Source organism: Schistocerca nitens, chromosome 3 (genome assembly GCF_023898315.1).
Source record: "Schistocerca nitens isolate TAMUIC-IGC-003100 chromosome 3, iqSchNite1.1, whole genome shotgun sequence".
Taxonomy (NCBI): Eukaryota; Metazoa; Arthropoda; class Insecta; order Orthoptera; family Acrididae; genus Schistocerca; species Schistocerca nitens.
In genome coordinates, this window is record NC_064616.1 from 878,293,413 (window position 1) to 878,310,736 (window position 17,324).

Here is a 17,324-nt window from a genome sequence, read left to right on the forward strand (position 1 = left end):
GTTAGTTAGGTGTATTAGTTCTAAGTTCTAGGAGACTGATGACCACAGCAGTTAAGTCCCATAGTGCTCAGAGCCATTTTATCCAATTACTTTTGTCACCTCGGTGTTTAACGTGACTGCACACTGCGGAGCCACGTCTGTTAGTCGTGCATTGTCGATTGTTATCCGATGCCTTAGTTACCGTTTGTACGTAAACAAACTTTTGATCCGCGTTCTATCCTCGGAAATTTTAAAATGATGAGGTTATACGATAGTAAATACAAATTATGGGAAGGTAGGTTTAAACGATGAGTGCTCGCAGCAGTGAACACGAGAGAAATGCTAGGAAGAGCTAGAGAAAAAGAGGGACGTTATAACACAAAATTAATGAAAATAAGCCCAAAGAAACTGGCGTGACTGATAGAGAAAAGGAGAGAGAAAGAAGGGTATCTGGGTGAAAATAGGAGCATTGGCTTTACTGTCTGGCAGAAAGAAAAAATGGACAAATATGTTAATTTGTGGGGAATCGTTATGGGGGTGACACAATGAAGCGGCTCAGATTTTTCTTGAAACAACAGGGCAATCTGATCAGAGTGAAGCGTAGCTTGCTCCAGAGACTGACTGCACTAACAGAAGGGTTTGTGTCCGCAGCTCGTGGTCTCGTGGTCGCGTTCTCGCTTCCGGAGCACGGGTTCCCGGGTTCGATTCCCGGCGGGGTTAGGGATTTTCACCTGCCTCGAGATGACTGGGCGTTTGTGTTGTCCTCATCATTTCATCATCATTCATGAAAGTGGAGAGTTTGGACTGAGCAAAGGTTGGGAATTTGTACGGGCGCAGTTGAGCGCCCCCAAACCAAACATCATCATCATCATCAACATCATCATCATCATCATCATCATCAGAAGGGCTTGTGAGTGCAGCTGTTTTACGGATACGCACTGCTAGAATACTAGATAAGTGAGACTTTGTGTTTCGTTTATGATTAGATGACAGATATTTAATCTCTCACGTGAAGTACTGGTGTACTTGAGCCCTGAGGAGCTGATGAAGTATACAGGGGGTATGGAAGTGAAGTAGATTGTCTGGCCACAACCAAGCCACTGGGCGTATGAACCACTGGCATGGTCATGTAATGTATATCTCTGCCAGCAGAAGAAATCAATCATGATTACAGCTCATGAGCTCAGAGCACCACCAGAGGCGCGGAACGTCAGTTGCGTTGGCTGCGCTGCTGACAGCAAAGGGCTACCAAGCAGCTGCAACTCAGAATGAAATTTTCACTTCGCAGCAGAATCCGCTCTGTCATGAAACTTCCGGACAGATTAAAACTGTGTCTCGGGCCGAGTCTCGAACTCAGTACTTTTGCTTTTTACGGGTAAGTTCTCTACGGACTTTTTTTTAACGTAAAACATAGCCAATCTCAACATCCTTCCCTTTTTTTGTAAACGTAAATGAACATCAGCAGCAACCTATTTTTTTGCTTTGTTTTATGGGGAAGCACGTGAAGAAAAAAAACAAATAGGCTGCAGATACAGAGCTATGCGTCAATAGCATAAACATGTGTAAGGAAAATAAATCAGAATATAAAGAGAAAAGAGAAATGAAAGAAACTGGGAATACTTGCTGCGCCATGCTCCACTTTGGCGTGCCATCAGAACAACGTCCATTCTGTCATCGATCATTAGAAGGGGAACGTGGGGTCGACCAGTCTTGGCTGACACGTTTTGTTGAAATTCCAGCTCCGAGGCGGGGTTGCGAAAATACTCGGTAAATAGTTCGCGAACGTGGCCCGATAGTGTCGATGACGGCGAAGGGTGTGGTGGTGTACATGGAGGCGTGTCCAGAAGTCCGCTGGATCGATAATATCGTCCCGGAAGAGGTAGTTGATAGCCATGCCACTGATCCATGTGATGGCGTGCCACTTAGACGATGGAAATGAGGTCGTGTCAGGATGGTTCAAAAATGGTTCAAATGGCTCTGAGCACTATGGGACTCAACTGCTGAGGTCATTAGTCCCCTAGAACTTAGAACTAGTTAAACCTAACTAACCTAAGGACATCACAAACATCCACGCCCGAGGCAGGATTCGAACCTGCGACCGTAGCGGTCTTGCGGTTCCAGGCTGCAGCGCCTTTAACCGCACGGCCACTTCGGCCGGCGTGTCAGGATGTATCATCGTGGAAGGAGAAACGTGATTTGGGGGTACTCGGAGGTAGAAAGCCACAATCTTCTGTACGAGGGTCCAGGCAGCTGCTGCTGGCCCACACTCGAAACGATGTAAATCTGTATCTTCGACATTGTACTTGAGGCACAGGTGTGAGTGCACCAGCGCGATGCAATACAGTTTCTGTCTTGTAGTATATTTGCCGTTGACGAGGAGGTACCACGTCGTGGTGGTGTCAGTGGTGTGGTATGGTTGGTGGATCGTTTTCCAAACTGTAGGCAATGAAACCTGGGGGTGACGTGCTTCGACGGGGTTTTGGGGGTGGGTACGTTCGGAGAAGGCGGTAGATGTCGCAGGTGGTCGTCTTCCTGGTCCTGGGGAGCTCGGTGCATATGTAGCTGTATTCCAAAAATAAACGGCCGATGTGCGACATCGGAGGTGGGATGTGTGCCAAAGACGTCGGTGGGCGTCTCGAAACAGGTGCGAGCTCGTTGGTCAACATTCCAGTAAAACTAGCATTTTGGCTTTTCCATAACCGGAGCATAGTACTGGTGTAAAGTGCCGTAGTCCTGGTTCTCACTTTAACCAGATGTGTCCAGAACATATAAAATAACCGAAAGCTGCCTGTGGTCTTGCTGCCATTGTCGCAGTGATGGGCAGAATCTGCGTCATGTGGGGTATCCGGGCTGCCAGATGGGTATTGACGAAGGTGACACTCTGACACATATTTAGCGGGCGTAGTAGGTGATTTTGTACGTTTGCCCGGATGCGTTGCAGTATGATCCGAAAATTGATCGCCGAGGTGCGACGAATGTCTCGCGTGCACACCTATCGGAGACAGCGAAAGGTGTCCATCAGTTGAAAGGGGACTACGCCGTCTGCGGGAAGGCCGCGGCCGGTGTTTATGGCGCATGATTTTGAGACGTTCATAGCGCTCCCTGCCCCTGTGTTGTAACGGGTGATCCAATGCATCGCAGCTTGTACGTCGGCCGCTGAACGTACGACGAGGGTCAAGTCGTCCGCTTACGCTCGGCAGCGGAACACGTGACCCCGGAGTGGAATACCTGCCAAGCGTCGCCGTAATCAGCAAATGAGTGGTTCCATCACAATGGCAAAAAGCACAGTCGACTGTGGGCAACCCTGCCGTACTGAGCGTTCAGTCCGTATAGGTTCTGTAAGTCTGTCGTTGACGAGAAGCCTGGACGTTTCCCCACGAAGGAGCAGCATAATACCTGCGTGAACACTGGGGGAATCGCCATCCGGTCCATCACTGCGTTGAGGAATGCATGACTGACACTGTCAAACGCTTGATTGAAGTCGATGGAGATTAAAGCGCCTGCCAGTCGCGAGTGTGTTGCCACAGCGATCACATCTCGATATTCACGGAGGGCTGTCTCCATATTATGATCGCCGCCTAAGGATTTTTGTTCGTGGGAAACGATTTCTCGTAATACATGTTTGAATGCTGCTAACATCATTGAATTGTATTGTAGATGTAAGACCCGCTTATGTATAAGGTGGTGGGTTATTATGTATGATATTATGGGATTGAATAAAGATTTTAAAAAAATACATGTTTGAGTCGCACAGCTAGAAGGCGTGCGAAAATCTTGAAGTCGAAATTGAGTAACGTGATTGGCTGATAACTGCCGAGTCGTGTTCCTCCTGCAGGTTTCGGGACTGGTATGAGTAAGCCTTCCATTAATGTTGGTGGCGCGAGTGCTGCGCCGGACAAACGTTCCCAGTACATGTACCTCCATTGTGGCAACATCAAATCCTGGAAGGTTCTCTAAAATGCAGGCGGTAAACCATCCGGCCTGGGAGACCGATTCAGTGATCCTTTGGCCACAGCGTCATGAACGTCGTCGGTTGTCACTTTCGCCGTCAGGAGTATTGCAGCCGCGGCGTTTAAGTGTACCCTGTGTCTCCTGGGCAACCTCAGCAATGGCATCTGCACCGGCAGGTACTTCTTGATAGATAAGTCTGTAGTGCGTTGTGAAGGCATCCGCAACGGTAACTTGACAAGTCAGCCGTCGTCCATCAGGTAGGTCTAAAGTTGTCATTAAGGCCTGTCGGCGTCGACGAGCATTTTGAACAATATGATGCGTAGAAGGTTCTTCGCCGTTAATCCTATCATGTCCTCGTGCTCGTATAATGGTTCCTTCTACACGGCACCTGGTCAGGGTTAAGACCTTTGCCTTGATGCGCTGAGCTTCTTTTAGACGGATCGGGGATGGAGGATGATCCATCAGCTCGCGTAGAGGGCAATAGTAGAAATCTGATATGTGGTGATTCTACCTGGCTTAGGCTCTGCCATAGTGTGTCAATGTGCGTCGGATGGCCGGTTTGGCGCACAGCAACCACCACTGCAGTGTGGTCTCGTAACGCATGATGCGTTGAACACAAGCGTGCCACGTGTCGGTGACCTGATGTCGACATTCAGGGTCCCGCAGTAGCGTGACGTTGAGTTTCCAAGGCTTTCAGCTGCGCCATATAGATTTCCGACGTAGGTTCATGGTACAGATGTAGATGTCATGATCCGAAAAGGCAGACGGCCAACGTTACGCGTTGAGGAGAACCGGTTTTAGAGCGTCAGAGATATATATTCTATCGAGACGGCTAGCGGAGTGGCTCATGATGTGTGTATGCCCGCTCTCCGTGTACCACTCTCCAAGTGTCGAGGAGACGAAGGCGGCGGACGAGGAAGCAAAGTTCCGGACATGTCGTGAAATGAGGGTATTGGCCTGTAGGCTCGAGGACACAGTTGAAATCTCCACCTACGATGAGATGATCGTATCTGCCGAGGAATGACTCTGAGCACTATGGGACTTAACTTCTGAGGTCATCAGTCCCCTAGAACTTAGAACTACTTAAACCTAACCAACCTAATGACATCACACACATCCATGCCCGAGTCAGGATTCTAACCTGCGACCGTAGCGGTCGCGCGGTTCCAGACTGTAGCGCCTAGAACCTATCGGCCACTCCGGCCGGCTGCCGAGGAATAAACGAGTGATATCTCAAAAATGAGATCGACAGGATGTGCAAAATGGCTAAGCAGGGATGGCTAGAGGACAAATGTAAGGATGTAGAGGCTTGTCTCACTAAGGGTAAGATAGATACTGCCTACAGGAAAATTAAAGATACCTTTGGAGAGAAGAGAACCACTTGTATGAATATCAAGAGCTCAGATGGCAACCCAGTTCTAAGCAAAGAAGGGAAGGCAGAAAGGTGGAAGGAGTATATAGAGGGTTTATGCAAGGGCGATGTACTTGAGGACAATATTATGGAAATGGATGAGGATGTAGATGAAGATGAAATGGGAGATAAGATACTGCGTGAAGAGTTTGACAGAGCACTGAAAGACCTGAGTCGATACAAGGCCCCGGGAGTAGACAACATTCCATTAGAACTACTGATGGCCTTGGGAGAACCAGTCATGACAAAACTCTACCATCTGGTGAGCAAGATGTATGAGACCGGCGAAATACCCACAGACTTCAAGAAGAATATAATAATTCCAATCCCAAAGAAAAAAATGGTTCAAATGGCTCTGAGCACTATGGGACTCAACTGCTGAGGTCATTAGTCCCCTAGAACTTAGAACTAGTTAAACCTAACTAACCTAAGGACATCACAAACATCCATGCCCGAGGCAGGATTCGAACCTGCGACCGTAGCGGTCTTGCGGTTCCAGACTGCAGCGCCTTTAACCGCACGGCCACTTCGGCCGGCAATCCCAAAGAAAGCAGGTGTTGACAGATGTGAAAATTACCGAACTATCAGTTTAATAAGTCACAGCTGCAAAATACTAACGCGAATTCTTTACAGACGAATGGAAAAACTGGTAGAAGCGGACCTCGGGGAAGATCAGTTTGGATTCCGTAGAAATGTTGGAACACGTGAGGCAATACTGACCTTACGACTTATCTTAGAAGAAAGATTAAGAAAAGGCAAACCTACGTTTCTAGCATTTGTAGACTTAGAGAAAGCTTTTGACAACGTTAACTGGAATACCATCTTTCAAATTCTGAAGGTGGCAGGGGTAAAATACAATGAGCAAAAGGCTATTTACAATTTGTACAGAAACCAGATGGCAGTTATAAGAGTCGAGGGGCATGAAAGAGAAGCAGTGGTTGGGAAAGGAGTGAGGCAGGGTTGTAGCCTCTCCCCGATGTTATTCAATCTGTATATTGAGCAAGCAGTAAAGGAAACAAAAGAAAAATTCGGAGTAGGTATTAAAATTCATGGAGAAGAAGTAAAAACCTCGAGGTTCGCCGATGACATTGTAATTCTGTCAGAGACAGCAAAGGACTTGGAAGAGCAGTTGACCGGAATGGACAGTGTCTTGAAAGGAGGATATAAGATGAACATCAACAAAAGCAAAACGAGGATAATGGAATGTAGTCAAATTAAATCGGGTGATGCTGAGGGGATTAGATTAGGAAATGAGACACTTAAAGTAGTAAAGGAGTTTTGCTATTTAGGGAGTAAAATAACTGATGATGGTCGAAGTAGATAGGATATAAAATGTAGACTGGCAATGGCAAGGAAATCGTTTCTGAAGAAGAGAAATTTGTTAACATCGAGTATAGATTTAAGTGTCAGGAAGTCGTTTCTGAAAGTATTTGTATGGAGTGTAGCCATGTATGGAAGTGAAACATGGACGATAACCAGTTTGGACAAGAAGAGAATAGAAGCTTTCGAAATGTGGTGCTACAGAAGAATGCTGAAGATAAGGTGGGTATATCACGTAACTAATGAGGAGGTATTGAATAGGATTGGGGAGAAGAGAAGTTTGTGGCACAACTTGACTAGAAGAAGGGATCGGGTGGTCGGACATGTTTTGAGGCATCAAGGGATCACAAATTTACCATTGGAGGGCAGCGTGGAGGGTAAAAATCGTAGAGGGAGACCAAGAGATGAATACACTAAGTAGATTCAGAAGGATGTAGGTTGCAGTAGGTACTGGGAGATGAAGAAGCTTGCACAGGATAGAGTAGCATGGAGAGCTGCATCAAACCAGTCTCAGGACTGAAGACCACAACAACAACAACAACATCTTCTGCGTAGAACTGGGAGCGATCCCTCCGTTTATCAGTGCCCAATGGGACGTAGAGATTTATGATTTTGATTCCTTCAACTGTTATGGCCACCCCTCGCGCCGTTGCGATATATGCGACATCGGAAACTGCAATCCCTTCTCGCAGGAAGATGGCTGCACCTGTGTGTTCCATAGCCGCGGAGGCGGCGTACGTCTGGTATCTACAACACCCGGACCAAGTTGTTGTCCTCAGTTCATGTAGCAGGGCTCCGCTGCTCTTAGCGTGTCGCGGAGCAGTTGAAGTTTAACGTGGGAATCGATTTTATTGGTGTTGATGGTAGCTATTTGGTAGTTCTGATGGGGGATCCGTGCTGTCGATAGGTTCTTAGCAGGTGAAGATCGTCGTGGTGGATTCTGGAAAAGCATAGTATTCGCGGGAGTCGTCGTAGAAACACTCTCCATTTTAGTGTTGGTCTAACGGAGGAACAGATCTCATTTCCTCATCGGGTGGAGGTGGTAAGTCTGTGTCAACCGCCAATGAAAAATGTCCGTCAGTTTCCACATTGGTGAGAGGTGGCAGCGCTGGCTGAGTTGGCTCAATTGCGTCGGTGACGACGGGAGTGTTATGTTCCATGGCTACTGGGCGCGGGGCTTGCCCCCGATCTCTGCTGAACGGATCACCTTCTTGTGAATGACGCGTCTCCGTCGCAGAGGAAAAAGAGTTAATGTATGTTCCATCTCTTTGTCCTGCGGAGGGGGCTCAGGGGAAGATTCTGATATCTTGTGACGTCTTTTTCGTCGTTTGGGCGACTTTTGTATCCGGCAATGTGTTTCGGTGCCTAAGAAGGGAAGAGATTCGCGTCGCTCCGGTACAAAAGCCGCGGGTACTATGATGCTGTCTTCAGTCTCCATAAAACTCTCGCTGGTATCGTTGTGATCTTTTAGCGTGGGTGTGTCTGGATGTAAGTCATGTTCGCTGGGGGCACTGCCGGTGGCAAGGTGTTGTGACGTCTCCGGGTGTATCGGTCCAGAGATACGCCCCTGAAGTGCGTCTTGTGAGGGCTGGACGTGCACTGTCGCTGCATGGGTGATTGGAAGGGCGGTTGTGGTTCTGTTGGTGTTCGTAATGTCGTGCCATAGTTGAGTGACGCGGCGTTGCAGGCATTCATTATGGACGTGGCCTTCTTTGCCACAACCGGAACATGTTCGAGGTTGTCAGTCGTAAATGACCACCGCACGGCAGCCACCTATGGAAATGTACAGTGGGACGTGCCATTTGAGATCTATTATTGAATTGTCACACACCATTAAGCACCGGATACATCGTAAACTGTGCCCACGTCTTGGCTATGTGGACTTCTCCATACGGGCTTAGCGCCGCGATCACTTCATCTTCATTCACCTCGAAAGGCATCACGAATACACGGATCGTTCGAAGGCCAAGTCCTGCATGATCGACACCCACAGGCCCGACGTTGCCGTCGGAGTCACGAAATTTTAGTCCATGTCGCGTCCGTTGAATAATCTCGTTGCAGGCAGCGTCAGAAGTCATCTTAACATAAACGACACTGCTAATGATCGATAGGTGTGTGGCGATGAGGTCGTCGCCGGGGATCTTCACATCTTCGCGCAGGAAGCGTTCGACGGCCAGTGCTTTGGGTCGAGCGTATTCATTTGAAAAGGTTAACCTAAGACTGTTCTTCCTGTAAGAGTCGGCCATTTTAGCTTGTTCGACTGACAAGGGAACATCCCCATCGCACCCCCCTCAGATTTAGTTAAAAATGACACAGTGGATAGGCCTTGAAAAACTGAACACAGATCAGTCGAGAAAACAGGAAGAAGTTGTGTGGAACTATGAAAAAATAAGCAAAATATACAAACTGAGTAGTCCATGTGCAAGATAGGCGACATCAAGGACAATATGAACTGATGAGCGCCGTGGTCCCGTGGTTAGAGTGAGCAATTTCGGAACGGGAGGTCCTTGGTTCGAGTCCTCCCTCGAGTGAAAATTTTACTTTCTTTATTTTTGCAAAGTTACGATCTGTCCGTTCATTCATTGGCGTCTCTGTTCACTATAATAAGTTTCGTGTCTGTGTTTTGCGATCGCGCCGCAAAACCGTGCGATTAGTAGACGAAAGGACGTGCCTCTCCAATAGGAACTGAAAACATTTGATCGCAAGTTCATAGGTCAACCGATTCCTCCACAGGAAAACACGTCTGATATATTCTTTACGACACTGGTGACGGCATGTGCGTCACATGACAGGAATATGTTGTCGACCCACCTAACTTGCACACTTGGCGAATGGGTAAAAAGATTCTCCTACCTTGCCCGATTTAGGTTTTCTTGTGGATGTGATAATCACTCCCAAAAGTGATGAAAATAAAAAATTAAAATTTTGACTCGAGGTAAGACTTGAACCAAGGACCGCATATTCCGCAGCTGCTCACGCTAAGTACGGGACTACGGAGCTCCTGACTTTTCACTGTCCTTGATATTGCCTACGTTGCACATGGACTACTCAGTTTGTATATTTTGCTTATTTTTTTCAGTTGCACCCAACTTCTTCCTGTTTTCTCGATTGATCTGTGTTCAGTTTTTCAAGGCCTATCCCTGTGCCAAATTATAACTAAATCTGAGGGGGGTGCGATGGGGAGGTTCCCCTGTGAGAAGCGCGGTGACGCGGAAGTAAACAAACACTTCGCGCGCGCAGCGGCGTGGATGACAGAGCTGTGGTCCGCACTGCTGCCTTGCCGAAGGCAGAAAGCCGGCTGAGCTACCCGAGCACGACTCACGACCCCTCGTCACGGCTTTACTTCCACCAGTACCTCATCTCCTACCTTCCAGACTTCACACGCGCTCCCTTGTGAATCTTCTGGAAGACAGGATAATACGGAGCCATCGCTCAGTCACAGCTTGGAGAATGTTTCCAGAGTGAAATTTCTCTCTGCAGCGGAGAGATTAAAACTGTGTGCGTGACGGAGACTCGAACTCGGCACCTTTGCCTTTAGTGGGCAAGTGCTGTAGTCAGTTAGACTAATCTTTCATTTTACTAGTAAATTCTTTCATGTGCCTAAATCTAAACTGTCTATCCACACTCTTTGGACACATTAGCTTGCAGAGGATCTTTCTATCTAATTTATGTCCCCCTTTTTCCCTACATTCCTGTCATTTGGAAGTATTTGTCATCTTACACTCTGTTTTAGTTATCATGTTGTAGTGTCTTTGTTTACCTCGCTTTCAGATGCCTTTTCTGTTGTATAAATCATGTGTCCTGCAAAAAACAGTATTTTCTCCCGCCTAGTATTATTGGTATCTATTTCGTAAGTTTTCAGTTTTACGACGTCCGCGAGAAATCGAAACCTGTCAACTGTTTATATCTTACAATGCTGTCTCTTCAGATGTTGACGAGCTGTATCAATATTTGTCATATGTTTTCTCTTTTTTTACCAAAGGAAACTTTGAATCCTTTTCTGCTTGCCGTTTTAGTATCTTTATCTGCTCTATAGACAGGATCTGTACGTAGACAGGATCGCAAAATTATCAGAGAATGCAAAGCAGATGATCTTGACAGACCTTTCAGTTCTCCAGTGCATACTCAGTTGAATAATTCTTTCCTGTCGTGCATTTTAAAATTTTCCCGGCGAAGTGAATATTCAAAAATGTTTCAGGTTTGCAGATGGTCATCGTTTACTTCTCTGTACGATTTGCCCGCTGGGAACCTGCTAGTCATCCTCACAAGGGAACCTCCCCATCGCACCCCCCTCAGATTTAGTTATAAATTGGCACAGTGGATAGGCCTTGAAAAACCGAACACAGATCAATCGAGAAAACAGGAAGAAGTTGTGTGGAACTATGAAAAAAATAATCAAAATATACAAACCGAGTAGTCCACGCGAAGATAGGCAACATCATGGACATTCCGAGATAAGGAGCGCCGTGGTCCTGTGGTTAGCGTCAGCAGCTGCGGAACTAGAGGTCCTTGGTTCAAGTCTCCCTTCGAGCAAAGAGTTCAGTATTTTATTTTCAGACAATTATCAAAGTTCAGGAACTCACACATAATCAACTTCGCTCTCCAAAATTCCAGGACATGTTCAGATTTGCTTGGACATATGCAGGATTTGACGGTCTACACACGGAAAAATTTGAAAACGTAAAAAACATGTTTTGACAGAGCACAGGGAAAAGTGTGCGAGTGTGAGACTTTTGGATTCATTTGTTGCAGTTTATGTGACAAACTCTTATGTTTTCATCACTTTTTTGGGAGTAATTATAAAATCCACAAGAAAACCTAAATCGGGCAACGTAGAAGAATCTTTTTACCCATTCGCCAAGTGTACAAGTTAGGTGGGTCGACAACATATTCCTGTCATGTGACGCACATACCGTCACCAGTGTCGTATAGAATATATCAGACGGGTTTTCTGTGGAGGAATCGGTTGACCTATGACCTTGCGATCAAACGTTTTCAGTTGCCATTGGAGAGGCACGTCCTTTCGTCTACTAATCGCACGGTTTTGCGGTGCGGCTGCAAAACACAGACACTAAACTTATTACAGTGAACAGAGACGTCAATGAACGAATGGATAGATCATAACTTTGCTAAAATAAAGAAAAATTTTTCACTTGAGGGGAGACTTGAACCAACGACCTCTCGTTTCGCAGCTGCTCACGCTAACCACGGGACCACGGCGTTCCTTATCTCAGAATGTCCATGTGGACTACTCAGTTTGTATATTTTGCTTATTTTTTTCACAGTTCCACACAACTTCTTCCTGTTTTCTCGATTGATCTGTGTTCGGTTTTTCAAGGCCTATCCACTGTGCCAACTTATAACTAAATCTGAGGGGGGTGCGATGGGGAGGTTCCCTTGTCAGATACGCCGTCGAAGACTGACGAAGACTTCACCTATCCCGCAATTTAGTATATCGTCATGTGTATTCCGCGCATATGGTAAGAACGCGCTGACAAAATTCAAATGGCTCTGAGCACTATGGGACTTAACTTCGGAGGTCATCAGTCCCCTAGAACTTAGAACTACTTAAACCTAACTAACCTAAGGACATCACACACATCCATGCCCGAGGCAGGATTCGAACCTGCGACCGTACCGGTCTCGCGGTTCCAGACTGTAGCGCCTAGAACCGCTCGGCCACAGCGGCCGGCTAACGCGCTGACAAATAGATCACATTACCCTGGGGGCAGCGCCGGCACTGGTGGAATTACGGAACTCACCTGTGCTCAGTGTTGTGATTCGCCGTGGCTATGGACGTACTGGTTCGTTTCCGTTTGCTACAAATCGTTGAACTGATTGGGTTCCCTGCAGGGGCATGTGCGACCCGCGCGGGGCCGTAGCCCTGACTGCCGGGTGAGGCTCGACCCGTGCTGCCCAATCAGCGATGCGCTGCCTTGCCAAAGCACGAGCGTGCCCGGGCACCCGAGTGGCTCTTCTACTCGTCGAGTCGCGCTTTCGCCAGGCACTGAACTACTGCGGGCGCAAAACGATATCCGTGTAATCCTTTTGCAATCAGTTCTTTTTTAATTCGCACAGTATCTACCGACACAGAATTTCACCTCCGTTGTTATATTAAAATAACTGATGGCTGTTTTATCAGGAAGAGAGATGGTTACTTAAATCTCCACCATTACTTGTTATTATTAAATCAGCTTACTGTTAGGTGCCTGTGAAAGAAATCTATACCTTACGATGCTGTGAAAATATAATACACTGGTGTCCAAAATTAAGGCAACGAAGGGAAATTTTGCAAGGTTGCGTTTATTTTGCCACAAAACAGTGTACACAGGTGATAGTAAAGTAGAAACAATGTAAAGAATACAGAGACGAGAACAACTGCAACATGCATAACGATAGTCAAAAATGTTCTTTTAATTGAATCAACTCTATGTTGTTGCTGAAATATTGTAAATTAATTAAACAAACACTGTTTTTTTCCTTGTTTCACAATTTTATTGTTAATGCTACTGCACGACCTAGGTTTCGGGTTATAAGCCCATTTTCAAGCACATTACTGATTCCCAAAGATGATTATGCACAGATAAACATGATGACAAGGAAAGATAATCATCTCAACTTTTTAAGGTATCGATCCATAGCTTAATGTACAATTACGTCAATGACCATACTATAACAAATTATATAAATTATTACACAATCAGTATTACATTAAAATGACAGGACTAAAGTTATTCAACAGCTAAAAACTTTTTAACTACGATGAATTGGGACCCAAAGTTTTGCTTCTATCCTGGGTTTCTGATCTCATCTAAAAGAGGTGAATAATTGAATTGGGTTTGCTCATTTAATGATAGGTGTGGGGATATACACATCTGTCTTTTAATTTCTGAAATTTCTAATTGGTTGAGTTTTGCCCCCTTTTCTTCTGTGTCTAAGACTTGTACATCTATTATGTATTTGTAGGTATTGTCCAGACAATGATATGTAAAGGCTGCATCAGACTTATTCTATCTCCAACTTCTGTGGTGTTCTTTAAGTCTGGAACAGATTGACCTTCCCGTCTGTCCAATGCAGCAAGACTGACATTCACGGCATGTGATTTTATAAACCCCACTTTTTGTGATGGCTGGTTGTGTGTCACCTTTTGCAAAACATTGCCTGGACAGTAACCACAAATACATAACAGACGCGCAAGTCTTACACACAGAAGAAAAGGGGGTCAAAATCAACTAATTAGAAATTTCAGAAATTAAAAGATGTGTATATCCCCACACCTATTATTAAACGAGCAAACCCAGTTCAATTATTCACCTCTTTTAGATGAGATCAGAAACCCAGGATAGAAGTAAAACTTTGGGCCCTAATCCATGGCAGTTAACCAGTTCTTGGCCGTTGAATAACTTAATACCTGTTATTTTAATGTATTGCTGATTGTGTAATAATTTATGTAATTTTTTAAAAAATGGTAATTCACGTAATTGTACATTAAGCTATGGATCGATACCTTAAGAAGTCGAGATATTCTTCTTTGCCTTTTCATTACGTTTATCTGTGCATTATCATCTTTGGAATTCAGTAACGTACTTGAAAATGGGCTTATAACCCGAAACCTTGGTTGTGCAGTAACATTAATAATATAATTGTGAAACAAGGCAAAAAACAGTGTTTATTTAGTTCAAAATGTTCTTCGTGTTTCCCATCTTAACGCATTTGCACACATATTCTGACAACTTGGTTCAAATGGCTCTGAGCACTATGCGACTTCTGGGGTCATCAGTCACCTAGAACTTAGAACTAATTAAACCTAACTAACCTAAGGACATCACACACATCCATGCCCGAGGCAGGATTCGAACCTGCGACCGTAGCGGTCGGTCGGTTCCAGACTGGAGCGCCCCGAACCGCACGGCCACTCCGGCCGGCCCTGACAACTGGTTAATGTGCTCAGTATGGGGTGTGACCACCTCTGGCAGCAATACAGGTCTGATAACGACGGGGCATGCTGTAAATGATGTCATCAGTCTCATGTTGACGCAATAACGCCCGTTCCTCCTGCAGAGCTGCTCGCAGTCTTGGAGAGTGGTTGGTGGAAGCAGACGTTATGCAGCCTTCCCTCCGTGCATCCCAGACATGCTGTATGGGATTCAAATTGGGAGAGCGACCTGGACACGCCATGGGAGCAATATGTTTCGTTTCCAAAGAAACGTTAACCGCTCTTGCTCTATGAGGTCGATCACTATCGTCATCAGTACGAAGTCTGGGCCCACAGCACCCCGCAACCACCGCACATGACGGTACCTGTCAGCAGGTAAACATTGCCGAACCACCCATACTCTTTCCTGAAGAGATGTTCGTGTGGTCAACATAATGCCTGCCCACATCATTAGGGATCCTTCTCGATGTCGGTCACTTTTCACAGTGTTTGTGTCCTGAAAGCGAGTTCCACGTTACCCCCAGATGCGGATCCGTCGAGAATCACTCTCCAGACCAAATCGGGACTCATCTGTGAAAAAATATTGGTTCACTGTTCGACTGTCCAGGTGACATGTTGACGACTCCACTCTAGAGGGTTACTTCTATGAAGACGCGTCAGAGGTACACATACAGCAGGTATCCGACAATAAAGGCCACTCAATCGAAGCCTCCATACAACATGTCCAGTGGATGCTGCAGTGTCAGATGCCAGTTGCCATGCAGTACTAAGGCGATGTCATCGTGCGCTTACACCAAAATAACGGTCCTCTCTTCATGTTGTCACAAATGTTCGGCCCTGCCCTGGTCTTCGGGACACAGTTTCGGTCTCTATTAATTGTCGCTTCATCCGAAAATCAACAGAACGATTCACATTAAGCCATCGGGCCACATCGGATTGCGACTGTCCTGCTTCCATTCTTCATATGGTCCTCCACCGCAGAGATTCTGGTATGCACCTTCTCTGTGCCATACTGCACCGTCTGTGGTCATGCACACAGCAATTGTTGATCAGGGGCTACCCGACAAGCACTATCTCGTTTGATAGGTGGCCTGACGTCATGGCTGGCGTGATTGTCCGTTGACTGGAATGACACCTTCCATGCAGAACAAGATCTTGCGGACATCTGTTGACCGTTTGTATGATTATATCATGAATTAGACACAGAACGGGGAAATAACGGTTTGCTGCTTTAATTTTGGACACCGGTGTATTATTTACGGTCATCGAGTTTTTGTAATACTCTAAGATAGACAGCAAATACTTAAAAGTTTTTATTGACACACACGGATGTCAGGTGGTTATATCACGGCAGGACGGTTTTCATATTCAATTAAGTTTGTTTTTCTCACCAGGTGCACATTTCCCAAGGCAAAGTCTAGCTTCAGACTGTCGCTTATTTGGCTTCAGACTGTGGCTTATTTGGCATACATTTTGTTAAAAATCAAGAGTTTACATTCATTACTTCAGGGACCAAACACAAACCTGTGTAATGAGCACGGCGGTCGGTGTGGACGAAAGGTTCTAGGCGATTAGCTCTGGAACCGCGTGACCGTTACGGTCGCAGGTTCGAATCCTGCTTCGGGCATGGATGTGTGTGATGTCCTTAGGTTAGTTAGGTTTAAGTAGTTCTAAGCTCTAGGGGACTGATGACCTCAGATGTTATGTCCCATAGTGCTCAGAGCCATTTGAACCATTTTGTAATGAGCACGACCGTATCGAACTGTTTATTAGAAGCCTTACCGTTTTGGAAATCTGATTGACTGCTTCGATGCCCTTTACGATTTCCTAGTAGAAAGAACATAATGAAGGAACATTTGAAGGAACTTACAAAAAGTTTCAAAGACTAATCCCTGCTCTGTCTAGTAATAACAGTTGGATCTGCAACCGATTGGAGGAGACAATAATTCTGGAATCCGCATGAAGTGTAAATTTAAGCGAGCAGGCACACGAAACTTCCAGTGACTTAAGTTACAGAAATAAAATTTTGTCCCCAATAAGTTACTGGTTAAGCTTAAAGGGAAGTTTCCAATACTACCAAATTAATCGGTAATAAATTTATTACTTTCTTTCACTTATATAAAAAATAACTACAGAAACAGAATTCTCAGTGAAAATAATTTGAGAGTGTCTTTAACTTCTGTAGTTCCTAATTGCAAAGTTATGTGACATGTAAAGCAGGTAAAGCAGGCGGATCCTTCCCGCCGAATTCCTCGGAAGGGTTGAGCCAGCTAACTCCATAAGTGGGTTAACAGGAAAGTTCAGAACAGTTTAATATTGTAAACTATACCTACCCATTGTGTAAGAGCCTTCACCAGCCCATTTGATGTGGTACAACTGAAATGCCGGCCGCGGTGGCCGTGCGGTTCTGGCGCTGCAGTCCGGAACCGCGGGGCTGCTACGGTCGCAGGTTCGAATCCTGCCTCGGGCATGGGTGTGTGTGATGTCCTTAGGTTAGTTAGGTTTAAGTAGTTCTAAGTTCTAGGGGACTTATGACCTAAGATGTTGAGTCCCATAGTGCTCAGAGCCATTTGAACCATTTTGTAATGAGCACGACCGTATCGAACTGTTTATTAGAAGCCTTACCGTTTTGGAAATCTGATTGACTGCTTCGATGCCCTTTACGATTTCCTAGTAGAAAGAACATAATGAAGGAACATTTGAAGGAACTTACAAAAAGTTTCAAAG

At 45.7% G+C, this 17,324-nt stretch overlaps 1 protein-coding gene across 2 annotated transcripts in view; it reads left to right on the plus strand.

The window, feature by feature from the left end:
- LOC126248918 (MAM domain-containing glycosylphosphatidylinositol anchor protein 1-like) overlaps positions 1 to 17,324 on the plus strand; it is a 1,134,762-nt gene that overhangs the window by 698,662 nt on the left and 418,776 nt on the right. The gene's annotated exons all lie outside the window — the stretch shown is intronic.